Here is a 14,141-nt window from a genome sequence, read left to right on the forward strand (position 1 = left end):
CACATGATGCATATTTTATTTCTCACTAACACTTGTTAGCTTCCATTTGGTTCTTCTTATTATTAGTGGGTATGAAGAAGTATTTCACTGTGGCTTGCATTTACATGTTCCCTAATGAGTAATGATGCTGAGCATGGTTTCATGTGCTTATTGGTCTGTTATATATCTTCTTCAGAAGAATGTCTACTTGGGTCTTTTGCCTGTGTCTGTGTGGCTGGGAACTAAGCCTAGAACTCTGTGCATGCTAGGTAGGCACTCTGCCACTGAGTTACATCTCTAGTCCCAACTCAATTTTGAACTAATTTTTATTGCTATCATTGTAAAACAAAATTCATAATATATAGTAAATATTATTTTCTCACCAGAGATAATATTTTTCTTTATATTTTTGTTTTTGTCTTGTTCTGTTTTTTTTTTTGATAAAGCTTTGCTAGGTACCCTAGGTGGCCTCAAACTCCTTATGTAGCCCAGTTAAGCTTTGAATTCATGAAAGCCCTGCCTTAACCTCCCAAGTACTAAAATTACAGTTGTATACTATCACAAGGAGCTCAGAGATATTATTTAAAAAAGTTTTCACTCAACTCAGTAGGCTGTTTTTGTTTTCATGGTGGTATCCTTCAATTCACACAAAAAATAACAACAACAAAAAAATCTTACTTTTTATTGTGGTGCTGGGATCAAACCCAAGGCACTGAGCATGCTTTGCATGTACCACTGAGCTAAACCCACAGTCACGAGATTTTTAATTTTATTAAAATTGAATCTATTTTTATTTCATTACTTATACTTGTGGTATCATAGAACTTGATATTTTACTTTAAGCATTAGATGCAACAGATTTCTAAAAAAAAGGTCATTACTGAGAAGGCTTTAATTGACAACAGTTTTATCAAAAAAGAAAAAGAAAAAAAGGAAGGAAGACAGAAAGAGAGAGACAAAGTTCACAAAAATCTCAAGTATCTAGATTCTTTTGGTTAATGATTTGATAAAAACAGATGCTCACCAATGAAAACAACTCTGAATTCATTCACAGAGCAAAGCAAACATTTGTAATGTGATTAATTGCTTTTGAATTTGTCTGAAGTTATTTGATTTATTTAGTCTAGGTTTTAATTTACTGTGTTTCTGAAAATAGGTCATATGTACACATCAAATACTTGTTGCTTCTAAAACATGTCATATGTTTACATCAAATACCTGTTGCTTTGTGAATATCCTGTGTGTATGTATATGTATAACTGCAAACAATTATACTTACAGTGGCAAATTTTGAGGGAGGGAGAGCAAAAGAAGTCTAGCCCAGAACATACAGCATACATTCAGCTTCCATGCCTGTTTTCTTCTTACACAGTAAGTATCCCCAGGGTAAGCCTAACAACTCTATTTTCTTTTGTGTCCCTTACTATCTATGTAGGGCTTTTAACCTAATAGGTGGGTACACAAAAGATACTACATGATTTACTTACTGACCCATGAGAGTTCAGATAAAGATGATTAAAAAAAAAGAAAAGAAAATTTGAAAGAACTCATCAACTTGTGATGTATTCTACTAAAATAATCTCTGTACTAAATATAACCATAACTATGAACATGCATTTTCTATGAATTAGAGAACTGTACTCTCATAACTGAGCTGCTGCATTTTGAAACTTGAGAAGAGGGATGTTTACTTTAACACCTACCGACTTTGAGTGTTAAATCCGTTAAGATGATTCTCTCTGAGTTCAGACACTAATGATAAAACCATCTGTAAAACAAAATCAGTTGCAGGTTAACTCATACCACAAACAGGATTACATCAGTTCTATTTTTCTTGGTGAGAGTGATATTTCCGTTGGGATTCCCTACCCTGTCCTCTCCTTATGTTTTACTTTGTCAGAGTAAAAAGAAAGTAGAGCCAATAAGTGGATTTTACATTAATTTCTATTGTTCTGAATTCCTCTTTAGGCAATGACAATAGGGAGATGGTTACTTTCCTAAGATTTAAGACTAACCCCATTAAAAACATAAAAACAAGGTAAAGTTTATTTGTTTCTTCTTTCCAAATTTAGTTCTTCTTAAAAAATGTTTTTTATATGTATAAAGCTTCCCCCCAAAAGTGTCTAACAAACATTAAAATTTTCATAATATTTTAGAAGAGTTAACATTTCTTGAATTTGGCAAAAATTAAAGATGGCAGAAGAAAATATAGATTACATACAAATACCAAAATATGTAATACTATTTGCAAGATTATTTAGTGAACTTTCTGCCTTGCTTCAACATAAACTTCAAATCTGGTTATTTTAAATACAAGATTTGTTCGACAGTACAAGGCAGTGTTTATAGTGGGTAAGGAATGCTCTTCTCCCTGAAATCTTTGTGTGTAAGATGTGTTATGAGAGAGTGCGATTGGTTGATTTACTAAAACTTTCCTGGTTTCCTTCTTCTTTCTCAGAATCTTCCATCTCACAGTTCTTCCTTACATGGCCATAAGTCCACTCAAGGTAAGAAGAGATAAACAAAGAAAAGTTAAACAACTCCCTTGGAGGAGTGAAATGTTTCCATATACCCTTCCTGCTGATGAAACATTCAGCAAAGAAAATTTCAATACTAATAAATTTACACTCACATTTTTAAGCAATCCGGGATAGTAATCTTATAGGCTCATATCCAAGATTTTTAGTGAAAAAAACAACTTCTTTTGTATCAAGTCTGAATGCTGAAAGTATCTGACATAACAAACCCTAAAAAACAAACAGAAAGAATTGTTAGCTTCTTAAAACTGAATGACAATACCTGCTTTGGACCATGCTTAAAATCTGAATCATTTATAAGTAGGATAGTCCCTCTAAAACCAGTAATCCCACTTTTTTCAGGCACTCAGTGACTGATTCAAGGAGCAAAGAAGAAATGTTAGAATTAAGATTAATATATTTAAATTAAATCAATTTAAACAAATGTTAACACTGAAACAAAATGAACTTAAATTACAATATGCAGGAAATGAACAATGCTTAGCCATAGTATGAATGGGATCATTTTTAAATTCATTAAAACATTTTAATCAGAGCAGATACAAGAATTAAGCACATGCAAAGAGGATCTCGAATCAGTAGGGAAAGGAAAAATTACATAAAAATTAGTAACTGGAAAACTGACTTATTAGAAAAAAATATATAATTCTGGCTTTACAAAGCTTATCAAAATATACTTATTTAATATAGATTAATGTAGGAAATTAAATGAAATAGTAAAAAGAAATGCCTGAATGAAGAATTTTGCAGTTGGGCTGTAGCTCAAGTGGTAGAGTGCTCGCCTTGAGCTGAAGAGCTGAGGGACAGCGCCATACCCAGAGTTCAAACCCCACAACCGACAAAAAAAAAAAAAAAATTTTGCGGGGGTTCCGGGAAGATGGCGGAGGAGAAGCTGGAATCTGAACAAGCTCTTGCATAGAAAACAGTTTCAGAGTCCCAGTGAACAGTCCCAAGCCAGAGAATCACACCAAGTGTGCCATCACAGGACAGAGAGTTAGCCAAGAGAGGGGAAGCCAAGCAGACACATCTGAGCGCCTGCCAGCAGCTGCTGCTGCGGCGGCAGGGTCGCAGCGGCGACCACAGCCGCGGCCATACCTGAGCGCTCACACAGAGAGTCCAGGATGAAGGAGCCAGAAGCAGCGGGCAAGCGGATTCTACTCAACACCAGCAAGAACCGACAAGGAGCGGACAACTTCATCCTGCACTTTGCAGACCAGAGACGACCCAGGATCCAAGACTCGGCGTGAGTAGCCCCACTTCCTCACTCCTTCCCAGGGAGCAGAGGAGTGAAGGCCACCCCTCCCCCCCCCCCAGCACCGGTGATCTCCATCTTGGATACCGACAAAGCTCGGAGAAGCGGCTAGCTCCAGCTCAGGCCTTGGAATAAAACGAGTCATTTAGCAGGTCACAAGAACTTAACGGCGAAGTGACCTCACAGACTCAGTTCCATCCAGGGAAAAGTCACCCAGCTCAGGCGCCAGCCATTGGAGTGGCTCTCCTCACCGGGTAACCAGAGCCAGAGGCTGCCCCTCCCTCTAGCAGCCACCACAATCAATAGAAAAACAGAAACCCTGAGAATGGCTCCAGGCTGGGTGCTGTGAGTTTTTTTCACAAAATAGCCCCAGGGAAAAGCTACTGTTTGTTGAAAGGCCTCAACTCTACCCAGAACCTAGCCTCATCACTGCATCCCCCTCTTTTGTGATTCTCAAAGCAGATCACCCTCCCAGTAAACTAACCTGGGAGGGGGATCTCAAATCTTGGGTAAAGCAGAGCATTTTTCTGCCTGTTCCAACAAACTGACTTAAGAAACCAATCAAGCCACAGGACCTCAAGCTGACCAGAGACTCCAACCACACTCTGGTTACAGACAAAAGGGAGATACAGGACTCTTCCCACCCCTCCCCCCCAAAAAAAAAAATCAAAGACCTTTTTTTTTTTTTTTTCTTCTTCTTCTTTTCTTTTTTTTTTTGTTTTGTTTTTTTTCTTCGTTTTTTGTTACCTTATATATATAAAAAAAATTTTTTTTGCTTTTCTAAAACTTTTATTAATCTTTAATTTTTGCCTCTTCTGAAAAAATAATTCTTTTCCATTAACTTTTTTTTTTTCTATGCTCCTCTTATAATTTTTATTTTAGGAATACGTGAATGTGTGTTTTCCTTTCTTTTCTTGTCTTCTTTCTCTTTTTCTTTCATTCTTAATTATCTTTTTGTTTTTTGTCTAGCTCTACTGAACTTCTGATCTTTTCTTCTCACTTTCCTATCCTTTCCATCTTTTCCTCTTTGTTCTTCTTTATGTGACTTAACTCTTGTCCTGCACATCCTCAGATAAACCCATAGTTAACCAGTAGACCCTACCCCCCATTGTGTACACACTTAACCCACAAACTTATTACTCAATTCAAAACCTCTGAGACTTAAATTCATTAATAGCAGTACTACCTCTTTATACCTATATAATATTTTAAGCATTTTTTTAAAGTTTTCCACATCTCCTCTATGTCCCTCCATTTCTCTCAACATATTCATATTCCTCTATAAATAGATGGTCTTTTAATCTCTAAAATAACATTAATTTTTACGTTTCTATTTTTTTTTCTGGTCTCTTTTCATTCCCTTTTCCCTTTCTTCTTTCTCTCTCTCTCTCTACTTGCATCCTACCCAACCTATTTCCTGCACTGTGATTAGGACATAGTTAACTCTCCCTGTGCCTCCCCACACCAATCTATTCCTATTTTTTACCCACATCTCTCCCTAACCCTAATAATTTCTGGTTTTCCAAATTCTTCTCTGCGGTTCGAAGTCTTTAACATATAGTTGTTTGATGTCGAATAGATGTATCTGTTGAACTAGATTGTATCTGTAGACTATTGACTGTACAAATGCAAACTTTGGTTGATGGTTGCCTAAAGATAGTGTTCTAGCACAAAACTGGTGCTATCTTCATCTCAAATGGGCAGAGTAAGCTGGAAAAACACAAGAAAAATGGCAAATTCGGGTATCTCAATTCCCAATCTTGATAATCAGGGGTTAGAACAGATAATGAATAATCCAGAGGAGAGTTCCCAAACAGCTCTACAAACACTGCTGGCAAACATGATAAATGAAAAGTTTGACAATGTACAAAGGACTCTGTATGAGCGTGACAGGGAGAGAGAGGAGGCATCCCAGAAGTTTATACAGGAATATCATAAGCGTGAGGAAGCTACTCAAAAACTGATACAGGATTTGCGTGAACAACTTGAGAATACTCAAAGAGAAAGGGAGGAATGGCGTGAGCAGGCTGAGAACACTCAAAGAGATCTGCAGGAATCCCACGAACGGGAGGAAGCTAATCAAAGAGTAATACAGGAATTGAGAGACCAGGTAGAGAACACACAAAGATCACTAAAGGCATTCATGGAATCCATTAACAAAGAGCTGAAGGAAGTCAGGGAGACCACAAAGGGAATGCTGAATGGAACCCAACAGAAGGAATGGGAGCCCAAAGAAACCATAACCAATCAACTAAGTGATTTGAGGACAAACACTGAACACCAAATTAAGGAAGTAAAGAAATTCATACAAGACCTAAAACTGAGCTTCAACAAAGAACTTGAAGCCATCAAAGCTGACCAACTAGAAGGAAAAGAGATAAAAAACAAAGTAGAGAGTCTTGACAGCAGGTTAGACCATGCAGAAGATCGAATCTCAGGGATTGAAGACAGCCTAGATATTATAGAGAAAGAACATACAACCATCCAAGACAAGTCCAAGAAATATGATAGATCTATCCAATACCTGGAAGACACCATCAGAAGGCCTAATCTAAGGATAATGGGTGTAGAGGAGCACCTAGAAACAGAAGATAATGGTCTAGGAAATTTGTTTAACAGGATCCTAGCAGAGAACTTCCCAAACATGCAAAAAGATAGGCCTGTCCAGATACAAGAAGCCTTTAGAACCCCAAATAGACCAGACCAGTATAGGACATCCCACTGCCACATTATAATCCACACAGGATCAACTCAGAACAAGGAAAAGATCCTTAAAGCTGTCAGAGAGAAAAGGGTAATCACTTATAAAGGGAAACAAATTAGAATCACCTCAGATTTCTCAGGAGAGACAATCAAAGCAAGAAGAGCCTGGAACGATGTATGCCATGCCCTAAAAACAAACAACTATCAACCAAGAATACTGTACCCAGCTAAACTCTCCTTCATAGCCGAAGGCCAAATAAAAACCTTCCATAGCAAAGAAAAATTGAAACAATACATCTCCACCAAACCAGCCCTACAAAAGATTCTTAAAGATGTCCTACACATAGAAAACCAACAAGACCGCAATAAAGGCCAAGAAACTGCACCCAAACTGAGAATCCAAGAACCATAGGAAGAACCCAGTTTTCGCAGCCCCCAAAAAGGTAGATAACATGGCAGGAACTCCCAAATACCTCTCAGTCCTATCTCTTAATGTTAACGGACTGAACTCTCCAATTAAGTGACATAGACTGTCTAGTTGGATTAAAAAACAAGACCCTTCTATCTGCTGCCTGCAGGAGTCCCATCTTGCCCGTAAAAACAAACACATTTTCAATGTTAAAGGCTGGAACAAAATCTACCAAGCAAACGGACCGCATAAACAGGCGGGAGTTGCAATCCTAATATCAGATAAAATAGACTTCAAATTAAAATTCGTGAAAAGAGATAAAGAAGGTCACTACATACTAATTAAACGATCTCTCCTTCAGGAGGATATTACAATTCTAAATATCTATTCACCAAACAATGGAGCACCCAAATTTATCAAAGAAACACTACTTTCCCTCAAATCCCATATAGATCCAAAGACGTTAATAGTTGGGGATTTTAACACACCACTCTCCCCACTAGATAGATCAACTCGGCAAAAACTCAAGAGAGAAACCACAGATCTAAACAGCTGCATAGATCAACTAGACTTAACAGACATTTACCGAACATTTCACCCAGCAGCATCAGAATACACGTTTTTCTCAGCAGCACATGGAACGTTTTCTAAAATAGACCACATTTTAGGCCACAAAGCAAACTTGTCTAAATTCAGAAACATTGAAGTTATACCTTGCATTCTCTCTGTCCACAAGGGAATAAAATTAGAACTCAACACCAAAAGCCACCAAAGAAAGTCCGGTATCACATGGAGGCTGAACAACACACTGCTGAATCATGAGTGGGTCATGGAAGAGATTAGAAAGGAAATTCAAATGTTCATGCTATTCAACAAAAATGAACACACAAAATACCAGCTCCTCTGGGACACAGCAAAGGCAGTACTCAGAGGCAAGTTTATAGCTCTGAGCTCCTACATCAACAAATTGGAGAGATCTGAAACTAGCAATTTAATGACGCATCTAAACCTCCTTGAAAAAGAGCAGCAAGATAAACCCCAATCCAGTAGACGGAAAGAAATAATCAAAATTAAATCAGAATTAAATGAATTAGAATCCAAAAAAACTATAGAAAGAATCAACAAAACAAAGAGTTGGTTCTTCGAAAAACTTAACAAAATTGACAGACCCTTAGCAAATCTTATCAGAAAAAGAAGAGAACACACCCAAATTAATAAACTCAGAGATGAGAATGGAAACATCACCACGGAAACAACCAAGATTCAGAACAGTATAAGGGAATACTTCTCAAAACTGTATGCTAATAAGTTTGAGAACTTGACAGAAATGGACCTCTTCCTAGCAAATATTGACATGCCAAAACTAAACCAAGATGAGTTAAGCTATCTTAACAGGCCCATATCAAGCATTGAAATAGAAAAAGCAATACGAGACCTCCCAGCTAAGAAAAGTCCAGGACCAGATGGTTTTACAGCGGAATTTTACAAGGCCTTCAAAGCAGAGCTCACACCAATTCTCCTCCAACTCTTCAATGAAATTGAAAGAGAAAGCTCACTACCGAACACATTCTATGAAGCCATCATAACCCTCATCCCAAAACCAGGCAGGGACTCATCAAAGAAAGAGAACTATAGACCCATTTCTTTAATGAACATTGATGCAAAACTTCTCAACAAAATTTTGGCCAACTGACTTCAACAATTCATCCAAAAAATCATACACCACGATCAAACAGGATTCATTTCAGGGATGCAAAGCTGGTTCAATATACGCAAATCAATTAATATTATTCATCACATCAACAGGAGCAAGAATAAGAACCACATGGTTATGTCAATAGACGCAGAAAAAGCATTCGACAAGATCCAACACCCCTTTATGATGAAGGTTTTGGAAAAATTAGGAATCCATGGAACATTCCTCAATACAATAAAGGCTGTATATGACAAACCTATAGCCAGCATTATACTCAATGGTGAAAAACTAAAGCCATTTCCTCTTAACTCAGGAACAAGACAAGGATGCCCACTCTCTCCACTTCTCTTCAACCTAGTGTTAGAATGCCTAGCTACAGCAATAAGACAAGATGCAGACATAAAGGGGATCCAAATAGGGAAAGAAGAAATAAAACTCTCCCTCTTTGCAGATGACATGATCTTGTATTTAAAGAATCCCATAGACTCCACTCCTAAATTACTCAAGCTGATTCAAAACTTTGGCAAAGTAGCAGGTTATAAAATTAACCCCCCAAAATCAATGGCTTTTCTGTATGCCAACAATGAGAAAAGTGTGGCTGAAATTAGGAAAGCAACTCCATTTGTAATAGCCCCACAAAAAATAAAATACCTAGGAATTAACTTAACTAAAGAAGTGAAGGACCTCTATGATGAAAACTTTAAAATCTTGAAAAAGGAAATCAACACAGAACTTAAAAAATGGCAAAACCTCCCATGTTCCTGGATTGGAAAGATTAACACTGTGAAAATGGCAATACTTCCCAAGGCTATCTACAAATTCAACGCAATACCTATCAAAATTCCACCCTCATTCTTCAAGGAAATAGAAGAGGCAATCCAAAAATTCATATGGAACAATAAAAGACCCCGAATAGCAAAAACGCTCCTCAACGGAAAGAACACTGTTGGAGGAATATCAGTACCAAATTTCAAACTCTACTATAAAGCCATAGTAATCAAAACAGCTTGGTATTGGCATAAGAACAGACCTCAGGACCAATGGAATAGAATTGAAAACCCAGAAATGAACCTACAGACCTATAGCCATCTAATCTTCGATAAGGGAGCTAAAACAATAGAATGGAAGACAGACAGCCTCTTCAGTAAATGGTGCTGGCAAAACTGGTTAACTACATGTAGAAAACTAAAGCTAGATCCTTATATATCACCCTGCACCAGAATCAACTCCAAATGGATCAAAGACCTTGAACTCAAAGCAGACACTCTGAAAACATTACAGGATGGAATAGGAGAAACCCTGGGTCTCCTCGGCTCAGGCCGTGATTTTCTGAATAGAGACCCGGAAACACAACAAATCAAAGAAAGGGTGGACAAATGGGATTGTATAAGGTTGCAGAGCTTCTGCAGGGCAAATGACATAGCTAGCAAGATCAATAGAAAGCCCACGGATTGGGAGAAGATCTTTACTAGCCATACAACGGACAAGGGTCTCATATCTAAAATATACTTGGAACTCAAAAAATTAAACCACCCAACAACAAATCCTCAAAGAAACAACTGCCCAATAAGTCAGTTTGCGAAAGACCTAAAGAGAAGCTTCTCTGAAGAAGAAAGAAGGATGGCCAATAGACACATGAAGAAATGTTCAACATCCCTAGCCATAAAAGAAATGCAAATCAAAACAACATTGAGATATCACCTCACTCCAGTTAGAACAGCAAAAATCAAGAACTCTAACAACAACAGATGCTGGAGGGGATGTGGACAGAAAGGAACCTTACTTCATTGTTGGTGGGAATGTAAACTTGTTCAACCACTTTGGAAAGCAGTATGGAGGTTCCTCAAAAGACTCCATATAGAGCTCCCCAATGACCCAGCAATCCCACTTTTGGGCATTTACCCAAATGACCACAAACAAGGCCACACTAAAGCTACCAGCACAACTATGTTTATTGCAGCATTATTTACCATAGCTAAGATATGGAACCAACCCAGATGCCCCTCAGTAGATGAACTGATCAAGAAGATGTGGTATATATACACAATGGAATTCTATGCCTCCATCAGAAAGAATGACATTGCCCCATTTGTTAGGAAATGGAAAGGCTTGGAAAAAATTATATTAAGTGAAGTAAGCCAGGCCCACAGAAACATAGGTCCCATGGTTTCCCTTATTTGCAATATCTAGTATAGGTATGAGTCAAGCGGAAAAAGTCAGAGAATGTGATGTTAGGAAAACGAACCCTCAAATATGTATTTTAATGTTTTTGTTTCATTCATGCATGTGTTTCTAACGCATTTATAAGATTATTTCTTTGTTGCTTTGTATGTCCCTCCCCCACAGTGTAACCCCCGCTTTCACTATATTTGATGTCAGTATAACATGTGGAGGAGACGGGGACAAACAAGTCGTTTAAGGATTCAGGTGGACCTGTTGCAACAATGAGAAGTACAAAATGTCATGTCAAAACCAGCTTTACAATGTCGGTGGGGGGGAGGGAGGGGGGGTATGATTGGGTGGGGGGGAGGGGGGAGGCTGGGAAGGGAGGTGAAGGGTAAACAAAGGAGGAGGTTGCAATGCGTGGTAAGAAATGTATGCATTTTCCTGCCCATGTAATTGTAACCCCTCTGTACAGTATGGTCTCAAATAAAATAAAATAAAATAAAAAAACAAAAAAAGAATTTTGCATACTGAAAATCAAAAGAGCAGAAGCAGAAAGTAAAACAAAATAAAAGTAAAAATAAAACTTTTTTTTTCAGAAAACAATGTAAATATAAATAGGAAGAGTATTAGTAAAGCTAGATCACATGTAACCAAATTAAAAATACCAAATAAAAAATACAACAAATTAAAAATGCTAAGAATAAAAAACATAACTTTATGAACAATTAAGAAAAATGTAAGTATCTGAGAAACACATGGATGTTAATTTTCATCATGAAAAGAACAAACTATAGCAAAAACATGTCACTTTTCATTTATGAATTAAAGCTTTTACTTTTTTACACACATATTGAGGATCTATGAAACAGGTGCTCTCTGTGAGATACAGGAAGAACATAAATGGGGCCTTCCTCTCAAAGTGCAGTTATACATTGCACTGAGGCCCCATGGAGTGTAAGCCAGGGTAACACAGCCCACAATCCACTTCAAGCTTGGCATCCCAGACCCACATCTGCCTAGTAATTTATTACCTAGAGAAGACATTTTATAGGTTAACAGAGGCCCTCATGGAAGAATGCAACTTGACAGCACTCAGAATCATTGATATATCTATTTGTCATACATTTAAGAAAATAAATCCAAATATGACACTGGGGAATATGCTCAAAGGTGTTCATTTTAGTGCTAGTTCTTATCAATGTCTAACAACAGAGAATGATTAATTTACAATATCTTCACACAGTGCCTCAATGCATGCAATTAAAATGTTTATAAGAAAACTTTGGCAGCATTTTAAATGGTTAGAATATTAAGTGAAGGAAAGACAAAGTAAAGTTCTATACTCAGAAATAACTTAAAAATAATCTACACAATGGAGTAAAAAAATAGTGGAAGAAAACATCATCAAATGTTAAGTTACTAAAGGACATTAATGCTTCCTTCTCTATTAGAATGTATCCCGGTTCCATATATGTATGTTACTGTGTATGTGTATGTGTGCGTGAGCGCACGCGTGCGCGCATGTGCACATGCGGCTCCTAGGGCTTGAACTCAGGGCCTGGCTGCTGTTGCTGAGCTTTTGTTTTCTGATCGTTAATTAGAAGGGTCTCAGGGACTTTTCTACCCAGGCTGGCATTAAACCGCGATCCTCAGATCTCAGCCTCTCAAATAGCTAGGATTATAGGTGTGAGCCACTGACACCTAACTTGTGTATATTACTTTTATAACCAGAAAATATATTTTTAAACTGTTTTATGAGACAAAGCCAGAGACTTGTGTTTCCAATTAACTGTCAAAAGCTAGAAGTATTCCAGGTACTGGTGATTCATGCCTGTAATCCTAGCTATTCAGAGGCCAAGATCTGAGGATTGCAGTTCAAAGCCAGCTAAGGCAGGAAAGTCTGTGAGACTTTTATCTCCAATAAATTACTCAAAAAAAGCCAGAAGCGGAGCAGTGGCTTAAGTGGTAGAGTGCTAGCCTTCAGCAAAAAGGAGCTCAGAGGCAATGCCCAGGCCTAGAGTTCAAGCCCCAAAACCAGGAAAAAAAAAGCCAAGACTGGCACTGGTGGCTCACACCTGTAATCCTAGCTACTCAGGAGGCTGAGATCTAAGGATTGTGGTTCAAAGCCAGCCTGGGCAGGAAAGTTTGTGAGACTCTTATCTCCAATTAACCACCAGAAAACTGGAAGTGGCACTGTGGCTCAAGTGTAAAGCGCTCGCTTTGAGCTTAAGAACTGAGGACAGTGCCCAGGCCTAGATTTCAAGCCCCACAACTGACCATAAGAAAAAAGTAGAGCTATATCTCAAGTAGTAGAGTGCTAGACTTGAGAGAAAATAGTAAATAAATAAAAATGCTCAGAGACAGTGCACAGTCCCTGAATTCAAATCCTAGGATTGGTACCAAAAAATCCCCAAACAACAACAACAACAAAAAATTTCTATTTAGAATTTTTTATATTTTTAACAACAGTTCAAATAAGATATACAAGTTGGGTGCTGATAGCTCATGCTTATAATCTTATCTACTCAGGAGACTGAGATCTGAGGACTGTTGTTTAAAACCAGTCCACAGACTCCATCTCCAGTTAACCATTAAATACGGTGGACTGGTAGTGGTAGTAGTAGTGTCAGTCACACACACAAAATCCAAGCAAGAGCACAAGGCCCTGAGTTCAAGCCTACGTACCATCACAGGAAAAAAATATACAAGAATTATATAAGAACTGTAAGAGAGATAATTCACATGCAATAAAATCCATCCCATTTTAAGTATACAACTCAATATTAATATTCACAATGAAACTTTCATTTAATTTTTGTTATGTTTTGTCAGACAGGGTCTCACTCCATTGCCTACACTGATCTTGAACTACTGACCACCAATATTTCTCTAGACTTCTTTAGTAATTCTCCTGTTCAGCTGGGACCGCAGGTATGTACTACTACCATACCCAGCTCATTTTACATTTTTTAAACAAGCCTACACTTAACTATTATCAGAGAAAACAAATGGTATGTATGTACATAAATGGTTTAATGTATTAATGTAAATTCATATACAAATACTTGGAGATGACATCCTTATACAGGGCAAAGGCTAGGTCAGTTGTCCCATATGCCAGGAACAATAAATCCGTGACATGCATACCAGTGGCACTCAGGGTCTTATCATTCATCTGCCATGGTTCTAAACTTCATCATAAAAGATGCCATATATCAAAAAAAGATGAAGACAATATGACAAGTTTCATCCACTATGAACTTAATAACGCATTACAAACATAGACAAAGACTGTGCCCTACACTTTTCACACCTCAATTCTACAACCTTTCTTCCACAATGATAACCTGTTTGAATCTGGTGCATCCTTTTGTGCAAGTCATAGGACTTTCTCCCTGT

The 14,141-nt window shown here is 37.7% G+C and overlaps 1 pseudogene; it reads right to left on the reverse strand.

Moving 5' to 3' along the window:
- LOC122126968 overlaps positions 1–14,141 on the reverse strand; it is a 156,089-nt pseudogene that overhangs the window by 79,290 nt on the left and 62,658 nt on the right.

This window comes from Dipodomys spectabilis, unplaced genomic scaffold (genome assembly GCF_019054845.1).
Source record: "Dipodomys spectabilis isolate Male_0828 unplaced genomic scaffold, ASM1905484v1 ptg000295l, whole genome shotgun sequence".
In the NCBI taxonomy this organism is placed as follows: domain Eukaryota; kingdom Metazoa; phylum Chordata; class Mammalia; order Rodentia; family Heteromyidae; genus Dipodomys; species Dipodomys spectabilis.